This window comes from Lagopus muta, chromosome 3 (assembly GCF_023343835.1).
Source record: "Lagopus muta isolate bLagMut1 chromosome 3, bLagMut1 primary, whole genome shotgun sequence".
Lineage (NCBI taxonomy): Eukaryota > Metazoa > Chordata > Aves > Galliformes > Phasianidae > Lagopus > Lagopus muta.
In genome coordinates this window covers 54,450,655-54,467,377 of record NC_064435.1, presented here as the reverse complement: position 1 = coordinate 54,467,377, position 16,723 = coordinate 54,450,655, and the positions used below count along the sequence as shown (strand labels likewise).

The window sequence follows — 16,723 nt, the reverse complement described above, 5'->3', positions numbered from 1 at the left end:
CCCTCCCATTGGCAGGGATCACTAGATCAGGTCGCCAAGGCCCGATTCAGCCTGGCCTTGAACACTTCCAGGGATGGGTCTTCCTCATTCCTCATGTGATCAAACATGTCATCCAGGATGATCTGTTCCATGATCTACCCAGGCACAGAGGTGAGACTCACCAGCCTGTCGTTCCCAGGGTCCTCCTTGCTCCCTTTCTTGTAAATGGGAGCAACGTGACCCTTCCTCCAGTCATCCGGGACCTCACCTGACAGACACGACATTTCAAATATGATGGAGAGTGGCTTGGCAAACATCTCAGCCAGAACAACCTCCTTCAGAACTCTGGGATGCATGCCATCCGGCCCCATAGACTTGCACACATTCAGTCTCATGAGACAGTCTCAGACCTGCTCTGTCCTCACAGCAGGGACGAGATTTACCATCCCAGTTCCCACCTAGAGGTTCAGGGATGCAGGGCTCAGGAATGTGGGAAGTACTAGAATTCTGGCCACCAGTGAAGACCGAGGCAAAGAATTCATTCAGTACCTCAGCCTTCTCTTCATCCATTGAAGCCAGTTATCCTTTTACATTTACCAAAGAGACACACTCACTTTGGCCTGTCTCTTCTGGCCAATGTTCCTGTAGAAAGTCTTCCTATTGTTTTTCACATCCCTCGCCAAGTTCTGTAACCTGCACCTTGTCTTTCCTGATCCCATACATTTTATGGGATATATAGAATATATTCTATATCTTACTATAGAGTGATGTACATACCATGCACATACAGATTAATAAAAAAACAACTTGGAAGGTAGTCACAGATTATAATAAAGCTAAAAACTAAACAAATCCTACTCTTTTTCCTTTTTGGCTCCCACTTTCAGTTTAAGCAGTTTGTAGACTTCAAGATTAGTGCCAGTGTTATATACTCAGAGTGATTTAAGTCTATTGGTTAACATAAGTCATTACATACCATTCCAATATCTTCCAAATTCTTTTACAGAGACAACCTTACATTTCTTTATGTCTTTGAAGTTATGTTCAAATCCTTAGCGTTAAATACAGGCAACATGAATTTGTATAGATGTTGTCATTTCCTACCATTACTAGCCCAGAAAAAGCTCAGAAGTACCTAAATCATTCACAGTATTTTTTTTCCCCCATATGAATGTTTTGTTTGATTACAAATGTTCATAACATTTTAACCATAACTTCTATGCACTCAATCTGTAGCATTGATACTAATTTCTCAGTAACTATACTTGGAAAGAAAATGCTTAACAAGATTATGCAAGGAAAATAGAACACCACCACAGTTTCCTGGACAAACTCAATCAAAATCTAGTATTAGACAGAATACAAGACAAGCCTTACCTCATATATCAGCTATTTGTAGTTTCTGTGACAATTTTGATTAGCTGGTTCACCACTGAAGTTATAATTGACTGTGAGTTTTTACTAGAATACAAATGATTAAAAAAAATTCAATTCCCAGGTAATTAGGATACGAATGAACAACCAGCGTTTTAGATATATTCAGAGTAACCAACTTATAAAGAGGTTTACAAAACAGTGTAAATTTATGGACTATACAAGTAGCCAGGTCACCTTAATTCTAATCTCATTCATTCCATGTACAGGCACCTACTCTTTATTAGTCAACTGTAATTGTATGAGTTCAGAACAATTTAAGTCTTACTTTGAAAATGGAAAGTGATTTTTGTTAATGGCCAGTCTAGCAAACTTCATATGATTTCCTGCTTCTGAATAGACATCTCTTATATCTTTCTACAGCAGGAGTTTTTACTGCTATGATAGTATGCATGAACAGAATAAAAGCTCTTCTTACATAAGAGAATCATCATGGCTCACTACCATTTAACAGCAAACTGTATTTTACAAGAGTTATGGCAGGACAGAAAGAACTCTTACAATTGTGGTTACATCAGACAACTGGTCTGAGGAAAAACCATTTTAGAGGTTAGTTCATTTGGAGTCGTACCTATTTATTCAAAATTCTTCCATTCTATTATACTAGACTTTCTTCCCATCTTCCAAGTTTGATTACTCTGTCACCTTGGGAGATTTCTCCCTTTGCAAGGATAACTGAATAGATGAAGATTTGCTGCTGTAAAATTAAAATTTCTTTGGTTATTATTGTTCTGATAATAATCAGGATCTTGTGATGAATTAAGCTGTCTGAAACCACAGGTTAATTTGAATAGCCGCTTGATGCAATACTGATCACATTTTGTGGATTTTCCCTGAACTTTTGAGGGAAAGCTCCTCTCCCAGAAAGAAATATAGAAGGCTTCAGAAAGGTATGGGAGTACACGTCCAAGACATTCCACAAGGCTAGATCTGCCTTTGGGCATGATATTCATCATCTGTTCTAGACATCTTTTTAAAACTTGCAAACACCGAAGTCGACTAAGTAAAAATCAAAGGCAAAAAGAAAGCTAAAAATCTCCTTCAGCTGCTCATTTCAATTCAAGAAGCCTATAAATGAATCTAAGGTAACTGAAACAAATATCTTCAAGTAAACTTTAAATAAGTTTTTGGTAAGTTACTCAAACTGAAGATCATAGTGTTGTGGTTCAGTTTTCAATAATTGGTTTCCTTTCTCAGCCATTAGTAACCTCAGCAATATACAATATAACATTTTCCTACTCATTTTAAAATGCTAAATTTGTCCTCCTGATTTTGTGAGAGCCTCTGTAGTTTGTGATTGGGTACAGCCAGAATCTAAGATGCTCACTTACTCCCAAACAGCTCTGAGGGCTTAAGAGAAGATCTAATTTACTCATTTTCCTCAGATTGTCCTATAAATCAGGTTAGTTGGCTACTTTCAGTTTCAAAAGAATGGTAGGGCACTGAAACATGTTGCTCAGAGAAACTTTGAATATCCCATACCTGGAGGTGCTCAATGCCAGGTTGGATTGAGCCTGTTTTCAGATGCAAACTATTGGATGAACCCTGGACAGCTATATCTAGTTGGGTGGCAGTTCTGTGCACCACAGGGGTCTCTTACAACCCATGCCATTCTATGATGCTATGATGCAAGATGAAGTTGAAAAAGGCAAACAAAGAAAAGACTTGAGCAGCACTTTACTGAAGAAGTCATATACAGTTTAAGGTCACTTAAACATACACAAATTTTCATTATAAGAATAAAAATTATCACAAGTTGAATGTTTAAAGTTGATATCAGATCTCTTTACATGTTGTATATTACTGAGTTTAAAAGCGAGCTTAAACTGGATAGGTCCACTTCTGTCTATAGGCTTTTTTCCCTTCCCTTGTAACAAAACAATGAGTGGACGGACATTTTTGTTTCCAGCATGAAGATGTAAATAACTAAATGACCTGAAAAAAAGTTTTAAATCCTGCTTTTTAAAAAGCTCTTGAAAATACCTGGAAAGGATTTTCTGATATAAGATAACAAATAGTTATGTTATATTTGTAATAATTCATGATCTTTTTGTAGTAAAAACATGACCTACTTTCAAAAGAAATTTCATAATATTGTAGAAGCACAAAATGAATCACAGGCATCTGACACATTTTTTTCAGATAAAGCATTCCAACAGTTAAGATACAAAACAATTTTTGTTCAAAACACTGCTCAGTGTCACTTTGGAAACTGGTGAATTTCCCACCCACATGAGAACGCTCAAGAATTTTATGTTTTCTCTGGGTCAGAGCCTATTACTTTGGCTTGTGAGCTTGCTCAACTACTCCAATTCAGTCGGATAAGAATTAACAGAATTCTGCTGTACAGAGACGCACTCAGTTTCATTAGAATAGTTTTAGAAGCCATTAGGTCTTTAAAGAATTTTCTTTAAGGTGATTACTTCTTGGACACTTATATGTAATTTGTCTCAGTTTTCTTTAACCATTGTAGCATACTTACACTAATAATCTTTTATCTTTCAGTAGTTCAAGGGTTGGTGGTATTTAATGCTGTCATATTATTTTATGATGATTCCAACTCCACTAATATGAAGGAAATGTACTTAAGAGATAATTTATATCATTACAAAAGCCATAGTTCCACAGCTACAAGAGCAACATAAAATCCAAGAAGTATCACATAGTACATGGTACTGGTCACAGATCCATAGAGAAGCATGAATTTCTTTATCCTCCCATTGCCCACAGAGGTAGGCACTGCAAAAGAGGTAAAAATTAACTGCATACATAGTGACTACTAAGCATGGCTCCTCTACAAAATTTCTTTTGAATTTTTTACTCCAGACAGAAGTTACCATGATTTTGCCAAAAAGTATACCTACAAAATTTATGGAGAGACATTCAAGTAAACTGAAAAGTTAAAAAGCATTGAAGTAAAAACAATAAGAGCTTTCTGGGCACTTTTTCCCTGGTATTCCTCCAGTAATGCGATTGACATTAAATATGGGAATTGGCATGAAACTTCTCTCATTTAACCTAATGTAAATCAGACCTAGAAGCAGCATGAGCCCAGAAAAATCAGGCTGTTCAGGGAGGATCATTTTCACAATAAATCAGCCAATGATATATTACCACAGACTAAAAATGGAACAGGAATAAAAGTGTACTTAGCTTAGAAACCTGCTTTTCCAAATGAACATGGAATATGGTTTTTATCATGCCTTAACAGGAAATTAATTTCTAGATAGCATTTCATTTTCTAAATGTTAATATACCTCTATGTCATGTCAGTAAAATAAGGAACAAATTGACTTGCACAATCCTGTTAATACCTTGTGAAAAAAAATCCACAGGAAAATGTTTTGTTTTGTTTTTTTTTTAAACAACTTGGAAAACTGAAGACTGAGCTCAAACCCTCCAAAATGGTTTGTACAGCAGGAATGGCCTATAATAACAATAGAAGTGTTGTTTAGAAACTAGTTTGCACACTTCTTTATTATATACAAGCTCACCCAAAATAACTGTAACTGCAATAAAGATCTGTCTAGAAAATGTAGGAAAAACTTTAACATTAAAGCAACCATTGCAAATAAATGAGATTAATTTGTTTAGCTTGCAACTACAATTGTAGGTTATTGAGTTAAAGCAGAAGATTCAAAGCTGAGAAAGAAAGTGAAGTGCAACAGCAAGCAACAGGCAATCATTACAGAGAGACTCTAGGCACATGAACTACAAATCAATCTATGCTAGGAAAACAAAACAAAATAAAATTGATGATTTCAATTTCAGTGTTATCTAAGTTTGTTTTCTGCATTTTGCTACAGCAGAGTTTAATATAAATGCAAATAAAGTATTTATCTCTGCTTTCCAAGGTACTTTCCTTAGAACAGCTGCTTCCAGATGCAGTTTTCGCTTAGAACTCCACCATACAATAATTACCTTTAGGTCTACTGACACCTACTTAAGAAATGGATCACACTTATGGGAGTGAATAGTACTGAATAATCAGACCCCAAGTAATGAAGACATAAGTAACATCAGCTTTCACATCTATGTAAATAGTTCACAGGCAGAGAAGATTCTTCCTCCTAGAGCTGAGAGATCTCATGTTCCTCTCTGAAGTAGCCCTCGTGTTGTGCCCTGTGTTGCACCAACATGAAGCCTTGGAACAGAAAGTTCATGCTTGCACAACAGTTTAAGTTTATATTCTAAGTACAGACAAACTTTTAGTGATTGTCAGAAGGACTAAGCAACCTGAAAAGCCTGTACTCACAGCACACTGTAATCTTTCTCTTGACATCAGAGTGTTCAGGGGGGTTTGTTTGCAACTGGATGAAAATAAACCAAACACTGAAAAACTTCACTATACACTTCAGAGCACATGCTCATTTGTATAGTTAATTAAGCCTGAACATTAATGTGAGGTTTGTGTTTCCCTTGGAATGCTGCTAAATACTTCATCCAAGTGTACCACTTAGTGACTTGCAATGGATATTTTAAAAACAAAGTAAAAGCAACATTAAATTCAAAATACAATATTTTAGGCTATACAAATAAAGCAAGATGAATTAAAATTTACACAGGTCATTTATCCTCTTAGAATGTTGCCCTTGATCGCCATATATACTCACCAATGAAAATTCAGAGGAAAAGGGTTAACTAAAATTTATTTTGTAAAAAGTGGCAGAAGACAAGTTTTTTTTTAATTCTCAGTGTACTTTGGAACATGAAAATTTCTTATGTTTTGCATATACTAAAGGAAAAATGGTTATTAGTGTGGAATTATTAACGCGGATCACAATTTCTAGTTTCTTCAGCCAACAGATTAGTCAACCAACAGAATAATAAACATTATGGTTTAAATAATTCCAAGATCCACACCCCTTGTTGCCAAATTCGCTGACAGTACCTTCAGTTTGCCCTTACCAGCTACTTTACAGTATTCATTTTCTGATGAATTTATATCTCAGGTCTACCTGAAGCCAATATTTAATGTGAAAGAATGGCCTTAGTTCAAAGCATACTGCACACAAACGAAAGGGACAGACATGTTAATTTTCTCTCCAATTTTTGTAGAATTATCTGGAACATTTAAAGTTATGGAGAGATATGCCTATTTCAGTTAATGACACTAGCATCCTATGGAAATCATTTTATCTTCAGTATATTTTGTAATAAAGTACATTCAAAAAAATTCAGAAATGTAATTTTTTTAAAAATATAAATAATCTAGAAGAGTTAGGCTTCTAGCAGTAAGATTATTTACACTAGAGACTGCTTTACAAAATGGTTTTAGGAAACAGCACAAAGTTAACTGTATATTCAGTATGAGGCCTGTTAACCCTATCTGCTACATACAGTTACTAAACTCATCAGAATTACTTTTGAAATTTGGCTCTTGGTTCTCAGTGGTGGTAGATGATCCATACATTCTTACATCATCTGAGATACAGCTTTTCAAATAATGACAAACTAGACATCTTTGCCCGGCATCAGCAAATTGTAATACCCAAAGGAAAAAAAAAAAAAAAAAAAAAAAAATCACACTTCATTGAATTATAATAATGTCACTTAGCTAAGAACGCTTATTTTCCACTCTTTTTTCTTATGCCTATCCAATATTTTCTGATGGAATTGAGGATTATATTCATTAGAAAAGAGAAATACTGAGAACACCACTTCCTAACAATTACATGCAATATGAACAGCTGCAAATAGTTCTCATGACACTAACTTTTAAAACATCAGTGATTAAAAACTTCTAAAGATTTACTAGCTTACTCTATTCTAGATATATTTCAGAGTGATTTTAAAAAAGATTTTCAATATTGAAGTATACTTTCCATATTTGTGGAAAGCATACTTCACAAACTGCTAAATTAAAAATAAAAGCATCCAGTAAATTGCCACTTTGAAAATTTAAAAATGTACCTTGTTATGGTAAGCAAGTATCCTATATTTGGGGAAAAAAAAACCGCAAAAAGCTATGTTTAAAAGAGTGTTAGCATTAATATTACTTGGTGTTAGTAAAAAAGAAAGAACAGAAAGCTAAATCTAATTTAGCTGGTTTTCAGAGGCTGTTTTCTGACCTTCAATACTTTTTACTGAGTATTTCAGATTGTTTTCCTCTCCACTATCAGCATGATAGTAACCCGAAAGAGAAATACAAGAATTAATAATTAAGTCCACAAACTTAAGACCCCTTACCCTCTGGACTTTTTAAGGCTCCTCTTGCTTCGCAGTGTTACAGAGACATGCATAAACAACAGAATTTCCTGCATCCTTTTCTCATCTGCACAGCATTGGGATTTGGCCAACAGTATTATTTACAACCTTAAGGCCACTCCATACTAACTTGAAAATGACTCCCATTGGCCAGGCTTTATCAAAACTAAAATCAAAATATTTTTCTTTTATGAAGTAGTCATTTATCCAACAAATTGTTATGCCATATAGCCCTTTGCTCAGTATCCCTTTCTTCAATTTTTATTCCTTTGTAGTTTTCAAAACTGAAGACTATGACCCCTGCCTCCTAAATATTATGCACAAGCTAAAATTAATTATTCTAATCCCAGTAATTAAGCACATGCACAAGACTTAACCATACTTTGTGGATTCTTATGCTATCCCTCAGTCCTATACAGATCTCCTGAGTTTTAAATAACTGATGGTATTTCCCTCTGGATGACTATCATCTAGCTAGCACATGTATTTTCATAATTAACTATGTAATTAATCAGACATTATGCAAATTTCTAATTTAGATTGTCATTGTATAAGAACACAGCAAGGAAAAATTGAAAAAATTAAAAGCTCATTTCTGAAAAATGAAATAGTTTTCATTAATGTTGAGGGTTGTTGTATTAATACAAAAGATAAGAAGCGCTTCTTCAAATAAGCACACAAATTTTTTGCAGTTGACATGTAACAATGCATGATGCCTCTGGTGTTCTGAAATTGATACTACAGGCCAACTACATGGCAGGTCCTAGAGGTATTAAACTGAATCATCTCACATAGCTCACACTATATTTGCCGCAGCTTTGGAAAGCTTAATATTCTCAGTTACAAAAATCTTATTATATTCTTTGCCAGGATTTCAGACTGAGAAGCCAGAGTTCCTTACACATAGCTTTAAGGAACAAAAGTCTACTCCCTTATTAATATTTCAGCATCTATTAATAACAATAAAGCAGTCTTTTCATCAAGAGTCATAGCTATAGCCACAAGACTCTTCACTTAAGAGCATTCTCTGACAGTACATATATTTTGAAGAAATGAACATACCTGTCCTCCCACTCCCATCAACAACGCAGGCATAATATGGCACCCACAATGCAAAAACTCTACTGCACTGACTGCAGACAAAGGGCACTCAGTTAACAAAAATAAAGTGGGGGGGAAATTAGATATTCCTATGAATATAAAAAAAGCTTAAAACCTGTATCAAATTAAAAAAGTTAAAGTAACTGTTGTCTTATTGTATCTTCAATGGCTCTTCCTGCAGCTGCATCTCATATCCCACTGGAATATTCTCTAATAACTTCACCCATCCAGTCCTCAAGTACAAATTAATTCCATTTTTTTCACCCATAGTAAATAAAACCTCAAAAATTACCTATAAAATAGTTTTCACTAGGAAGCGTTACTGTATATACTCAATAGTCAAATAGCAGCGACTTCTGCAAGATCTTCAAACACTGTAAATGCAAGTATTGAGCTTAAAAATTTTATTTATGTATTTTTTAGAGGATATAAACATAACAGTATCACTTTGGCATTACCATTCTCACTAATGAGAACAATTTGTGCTTTCAACATTTTGAGTTACAAAATTTGGCAATATTGAAAGCGTTATGTTACTAATAAAAAGAGTATTTTCATTTACGTTTCAGATGGTCTGGATTTCATCTCTATCCATTTCAGTAAAGGAACTCTCATAATCGTATCTTTAAACCAGCAGATTATAAAAAACACACAAACAAATTTGTGTTTCTGATTTTTTCTTGTAGTCCAAAGACAAGATGAACATTGGCTGCATTCAGATAGTGAAACTTTCTTATAGCAGTGCTTATAGTGCATTATATAGTGCATTATACAGTGCATTATACAGTGCTTATAGGCTTACAACAATTAAAGAGGACATAAAAAGTATGAATATATTTAAGACCTTGTGCCATGCTCTTGTGATGACTTTAAGACAATTACCCCTACTGAAGATTAAATCAAAATTCAAATCAGTGTGGTTTTTGTTTGCTGTTGTTTTGGAAGTGATCAATGTACCATTTTTCTCATTTTTAATACGCAGTAACTACAGGAATACAATCATTTCATCTTACTGTACTGTTAAGTATTATGAAAAATATACTTTTGGATAATTCAACAACAAACTTCAGTTTACAACACTTTTGTCAGTTAGCAGACCAATTAGAACTACAGGAAAATCCATATTTGCAAGCTTTTGCTCTATTGTTTGGTGTTGTTGATTTTTTTGTTTGTTTGTTTGTTTGTTTTTTCCTCCAACCTGACATGGTTGCAAAAAAATCACCATAGTTTCAAAGTAAATATTATTAATCATCAAAGACTACCAGTACACCAATGTGAATGAGACACTGCCATGAAGTTATATTCAAACTACTCCCAAAATTATGGAGAAGTATAGAAAAATAGCTTGGTCTGGACAGAGTGTCAGGGAAATGTCTTGAGTTAAATTGTAATGAAAAAAAAAATCACTTTTCAATTACTGTAAAAGGAACAGCATACATGGATATACTCAATTATAATCCACAAGTATTATACCATTCTATATCCAATAATTGGTTGTGGGAAAAAAAAGGGTTGACATTAGTCTAAAGACAACAATATTTAGAATAGAATTAAATTGCTCTCTCATTAAAGTACTTTGTCCAATCTATGTTTCTTTATGTGTAGTCTCAAACCCATCTCTATTTAACTGCCAGCAGTAGTCCGAAGTGATAAACACCCACTGCAAAACCAAGCGTTAAGATCATCGCAAGTCTCTTCCATCTAAGATAGTTCTAAAGAAATTTTGTTTAAAAAAATCATTAGCATAATCCTTCACTAAGGAGAAGCCCCTTGGTAAATTGATCCATTCTAACTGCATACAACTGCCCAAAAGGTTAACACATACTGAATTGACTGCAGTTGTGTTAACCTGATATCTACATTCAGCTCCAGGAAAGTTACTAGTATTACCACTATAGAATTTTACTTTAATAACTACATTCACTGGGGGGAAAAAAAAAAAAGACAATTAGAGATATGAATGAGTATATTGAGTCCAGTATTTTCCATATTAATGAGACTACTTTGTCAGCTATGTTAGTTTTCTGATCTTTTTACTGAAAAGGAAAAAGACTTTTCTTACTACTTGCACTTTGGGCTTAACATGTGCTTTTGTCATTTTCAAAAGACCAAAGTGTATAACAAAAATATTTACTCTCTCAGCACTTTCACATTTTAACTTCATGTTCTTCAGTAGCAAACTGCTCAGTAGAATTACTCCAAATAAATTTTCTATCAGTAAATTACTTTGCTTAATCTTATTCTTTTTCTAGTATTAGCATTTTCTCATGCTAACATGCATGGCAAAAATGGAAAGATGCATTTTCTCAACATCCAGGCCCCTATCACTGATAAGTCAAACATACACTAACATTCTGTACCGTTTAACTTGATCCAAGCTCATGACACAGATTTCTCCAAAACTAAACAAAGACAGTAATGTAAGAAAGCAGCAGAATAAAAGCTGTTATGTATCAACTTCTAGTTACATAACTAAGACAAAATGTGAGAAGCTATAAGGGTAATTTTCTAAAATCTACAATATTACTGACAATCCGTTAACTATTGGGATAGTTAAAAGTGAGAACAACAAAGTGTATTATGGGAAGCTAAAAAAAAAAAAAAAAATTAATGTAAGCATCTCAAGTAAGGTTCCCTTAACATTTATAAAAGCATATTCTTTTGTATTCTAAAAATTTATATTTTACTTACTGTGCAAGTGTCCACTAAAAAAAAGTATTCTTGGCAAATCTTCTCCACTTTTTATGCTAAATCTCTTCTCCTTGCTTAAGGAAAGTCATTGGTAGAGTTGAGAGATATCACTTTCTAAGCCTAAAGAGGTCCATTTCTCCTCCCACCAGGCTTCTTCCATAAATTATCTACAGCAATAGAACTTCAACAATTGCTGAAAACTACGATGTTGTGAATTAAAACTGTTCTTCAAAAACAGTTTTGCAGTGAGAAAAAAAAAAAAAATACGCAAGCAAATTCTGATACCAGAATTAGAAACTGAAACCACCAGTAAACTAATTTAATAACTTCTGCATTCTTAAATGATTGTTTTGTGAGGTATTTTTTCCCTTTTTTTTTTTTTTTTCCTCCCAGATGGGTGGGACTACCACTACTCTGTCCCAGTAGTAAGCCTTAAATCTTGTAGGGGCCTTAAGAGCTGAGTTGTTCAGCTTATTTACAAGCAGACTAAAACAAACAAACAAACAAACAAAAAAAACGCTTGTCTAGTATCTAAGAAGGTGATCTGCCTTCACTTGTCAGAATTCAGCTAGGGTTAGCATCCTTATGACTGCATTAGCCAAGAATTAATCAAGTATAAGCTCCTAACACAAGTTTGAAATTTTCTAAATAACAATCTGGAAAAAAAATTGAAATAAATTAATTGCCGTAAGTTTGAAAAAAAACACCTTAGGGCTCAATTACTTTTTCCTTCTCCTCTCTCTCCATGCTCCAAGAAAGTAATGAAAGGAGTGAAAGTCAAATAAATGAAGTTTAATTTTATTTTATTTTTTACCTGTGTCAAGGTTTGGCCTGGCTTGGCTAGTTCTGTGACCAAGGGAACAAAGGGACCCATGCCCTAGAAATGTGAAAACGTAAGGAAATGGGCCTAGGAGGAAAACAGTAGCAACATGCTAAGAAAAAACTTTACTGAATCTAATAGTGAAATGTGAGATAATACAATATAATACAATTGAAATTGAAGCTAATAAATAAAATGGGAGAGTTTCCAAAACTGAAATCCTTCCTCTAATGTTGTAGGCAAGATGAGTAGGGAAAATGGAGAACAAAAAAGCCAGTCTCATGATTCCCAGTCAGTTTTATCTTTCCCTCCAAATGGAAAACGGAAATGGAAAAAAAATAAGGTCTTCTGGGAGTTGTAGCTCATTCATTCTCTTCTGAAACAGAGACCGGAAATACTGACATTCGATGGAAATGCAGCATTAACTCTTTAATCCCCAGTGCACTGCATGATGCTGTGATGTGGAATACAAAAATCGTAAAACCATGACAAACTCTTTGGTAATTTTATGTATTACATAACCTATTGTAGCAACTATTTATCATAATAAAAAGATTCAGTGACACTATGAATTTAGTTTTACTGATTAAAAACTTAAACTTACACATTTATATCTTTTTAATAGAAAATAAACGAAAGCAAATCTAGATAGAATTGTGGAGCGATTATATCAAGTGAAAAGGAAATTATGATTTGACTTCACAAATAAATAAAACAAGAAACAGACCAAGAGAGTGTTAATGTGACATCTAGAAAAGCAGCTACAATTCTGCTCTGAGAACAGATAATATAACAGCTTTTTCTACAAGAAAAAATGCCACTTTCAGTTAAATTTTCAGTACTAGCTTTTACTCAGATGGCAGTAAGTTACTGCTGAAGAAGGTAAGCAGTAAAAATTCCATAAGTCTTCATTTGACTAAGTATATCGGTTGGCAAATCTGAACTTCAGTGACTAATTGCTAACAGCCCCGTAACTAGAATAATAGATATACAGAGAGACAGCTCATTTATTTTTCCTTTTTTCCATATGCACGTAATTACTATGTAATGGAATTACTTTTTTTCCGCTGCAGCTGATGCCAATCCATTGAGGTTGTTCTGAAGAAGGCAACCTGTTAGTTTAAATTATGCGCAGTTTTAACAATGTCATTACTCAAAAATGAACAAGTGCAGCCTCCTATTATATAACTTGTGGCTAAACTCGCCAATACAGAAGAAAACATACTCATGCATACATTTTAGTTTATGACTAAAACAAACTTCCTGAAGGCTGTATGTACAAATAAAGTATATAAACATACAAGATATCAAATTAATAAAAAAAATTTCATGATGCTGATACTAATACTCTTTCATGCTCTAACATACATTGATGAAATAAAAAAGATATCTTACTTTTGATGTGAACTTTATCTTCCTTACTGGAATTAATAAATTTTACCTCTTAGGAGACAAATCACAGGTTACATAAAAGCAACCACACACTTTTGACATAAAGCTATTCCTTAAATGAACCCAGGTCTGTTGCCTGGCTAGATATACCATAGCTTCAGACTTAGAAATTTAAATGAAATTGTAGTACGGCATGTTAACAAATTTTTCACTTTTTATGTCACACATATTTTCGAACATATAAGTGCATAAGTAGCAGTGGCCCTCCAACATCAAATTATATAATTTCTGCATTAAAGACAACTTTGATAGCAAGCTTGCTTTATCTTATGTAGAAGATTGCCTTCAAAAGCTCACAATCCTGAGCCATGCAGAACCACAAAACTGTAGTTGAAAGTGACCTCTGGTGACCATCTAGTCCACGAGTGTACAACCTCCTGGCTTGCCTGGGCTGCATATATGTCGTTTGATTTGAAAGTAATCCCTACTGTTTATTTCCATGGAAACTACAACAGATACAAAGATCATAGCAACACCGCATATTAGAGCAAATTCTCTAGAAGACACCATTTTTCCAGTAGTCACCACTGTTAACTATACATTTTCAATAGCAATGCTTAACAGCTTGCATGCTGAGCTTGTAAATGTCTGAACTTTGGAATCACAGCAGAAGTGACCCACAGTTGACATCATTACTGTTGAAAAAACACTACCTACTATCTCACTGTGCTCATATCTACCACCTGGTCTCCATCAATGTTCAATAAGCTTCAACGAATGTCAGTGAGTGCTATTTTATCCTGCACAGAGGAATTCAGTGATACACCTTTGATTCAGACACACGTCAGATGCCATTTTGTCAGATCACCTCTACTGCTATACTGTCAATATTCATCTCTAATATTGTGAGCCATCATCATACATTAGAAGACATTACTTGTGGAGCAGCACTCATTTCTTGAAACAAAATTAATTCCCTAGGCATCAGTTGATATCGTAGGAAAAATTCAATAATACCTGTCCAGAATTTTTTTTTTTTTTTAACTCACTATCAAGTCTTTTGACATCAAAGAAAAGGTAATACACAACTAGTGCAGAAACAAAGGTTTTTTATTTATTAGGATATGTCTTGTGGTGGCTGGAGAAAATGGTGGTTCTTTTGGTTACAGAGATGATTAAGGCTGTGCATAACATTTCACAGATGCAGTAAATTAAAACTGAATTTCTGCTTTTCTGTGTGGGAAATAATGTGAAGATAATTGGAACAAGCCAATGTTGGTGCACCTGTATGCAGAAAGGAATCTACTCTATATGAATTAATCCAAGAGAAGATCAGCATATACTGCTTACATAGGGAAAAAGAGAATGCAGAAATAATAGGAAATTCATTTGAAGAGCGAATAGAAAGAATACACTGTAAATGCATGAAAAAAGCAAGCTACAGGACACAATCCTACATATTGTGGCTTTCACAGCCCCTATTAACATAGATAAGGAACAGAATCAGGAGATTTTTTTTGGTAGCAAAACAAGTTAACATATCAATTCTTACTATGCTTATTATGTTCTTCGTGAAACTGATAGAAAGGTTGTTTTAGTGAGATGGTTTGCTCTGTTTTGTTGTTTTTTTTTTTTTTCCCTCCTCAGCAAGACTACAATATAGTTATATTATACATATAATAATGGACTGTTGGATCAATAAACATTACATTTTTTCCACTTCAGAATGAGAAAAAAAGTAATAATTTTAATTTTACTCATAAAACAAAACTACAGATTAGAAAAAGATCTCAGAAAAATTTTTGAAACATACAACTTTAACAAAAACAGAACACAAATGGAAAGAATCAATTCAGAGTCACACTTGAATCAAGTACCTTTATCTCATGCTTTCTAATATCTTAAAAAGAAAGTGTACATAACCATAACATAAAGCTTTGACAAGCTATTCCTGTTTATCTTAGTTTACAAAACAATACCATTTCCACAATAAGAGGCTCTCCAGAAAAATACTGTGTGTTCTTATTACTTACTTACCTCAAAAGTGAAAACATCTTCAAAAGAAAACAAAAACAGCAGAATCTTAATAAAATGAAAAGATACTTTATCTATCACTGCTTCGACATAGATTCTGAAAATCTGCTATCACGCCTTTTACAAGACTACTGAACAAAAATCCACAAAGTCTCTATAGTAAAATACCCACATACCTCATCCTCATCCTCATCTGCCCCTTAAGAATCCTTATCCAGAGTTTTTTGTCACTAGCTAGAAAGACAGTGTGCTTATAGGAGTTCTTCTAATTAAGGATGATTAATAACAAACCTATCTCAAACTGAGTGCACCTGGTTCAACAGCTGAGGCCAATTGATAACCTACCATACAAGTAGTGGGCTAAAAAACACTCATACATGCTAGAACATTTTTTAATAGGTCTAGTCTTGGGGGGAGGGTGGATGTTATTCTTGATTGGGTCTTTTTTGTTGATTTCTCAGGTTTGTATTATCAGTAACTTTGCTGATGGTGTTTTTTATTTTTCTCTGGTCCTTGATTTATCTGTTGAGTAAAATCAGATGCAGTACTAATCCTTGGAGAATTCTAGTAGCTGTATGCCTCCTATTGGATCCTGTACTGCTGTTTGTAATCCTTTGAGATGCCAGTCAGACATCTTCTACATTGCTATCTGTCCACTTGGCCAATATAAACAGGGCAGAATTTTCTTCCGCCTAGAGTACTAAATGGCTGAAGAATTGTTTGGGCACACTGAAGCGTAACTTGCACACCACAAGATACTATCCTAGAGCTCTTTCTTGTAAGCAGAGAATTTTTTGTGGATGAATTAACCATTAGTGTCTATCTTGATTGTGGCAACAAGAAAGCTTAGTCAAATTTAAAACCCGTTGTGATGGGAGGAATACAGCCACCAAATACATACCAATAGAGTTGACTTGCTGTTACCACTACAGAAACATACCACCCATTGTTTTACTGCACTCATGTCTACTCTCTAGGCTCCATAAACTTTCAGCAAGTTGGTAATTGCTAATCAGGACCATTTTTTAATGCATGGAGGAATTCGATGACGTACCTTTGCTTCAG

At 34.2% G+C, this 16,723-nt stretch overlaps 1 protein-coding gene across 6 annotated transcripts in view; it reads right to left on the bottom strand.

The window, feature by feature from the left end:
• The window catches only part of CCDC102B (coiled-coil domain containing 102B), a 120,978-nt gene extending 108,731 nt beyond the window's left edge, over positions 1–12,247 (bottom strand). For 4 of the 6 annotated variants that reach the window (XM_048939735.1, XM_048939737.1, XM_048939732.1 and 1 more), the window contains exon 1: positions 11,413–11,514. The gene's annotated coding sequence lies outside the window, so the exon portion shown is untranslated. Of the gene's footprint in view, positions 1–7,602; positions 7,701–11,412; positions 11,515–12,226 lie in introns of those variants that run through there. The other 2 variants (XM_048939734.1, XM_048939733.1) reach the window with 2 other exon arrangements.
• Positions 12,248–16,723: the final 4,476 nt, after the last annotated feature.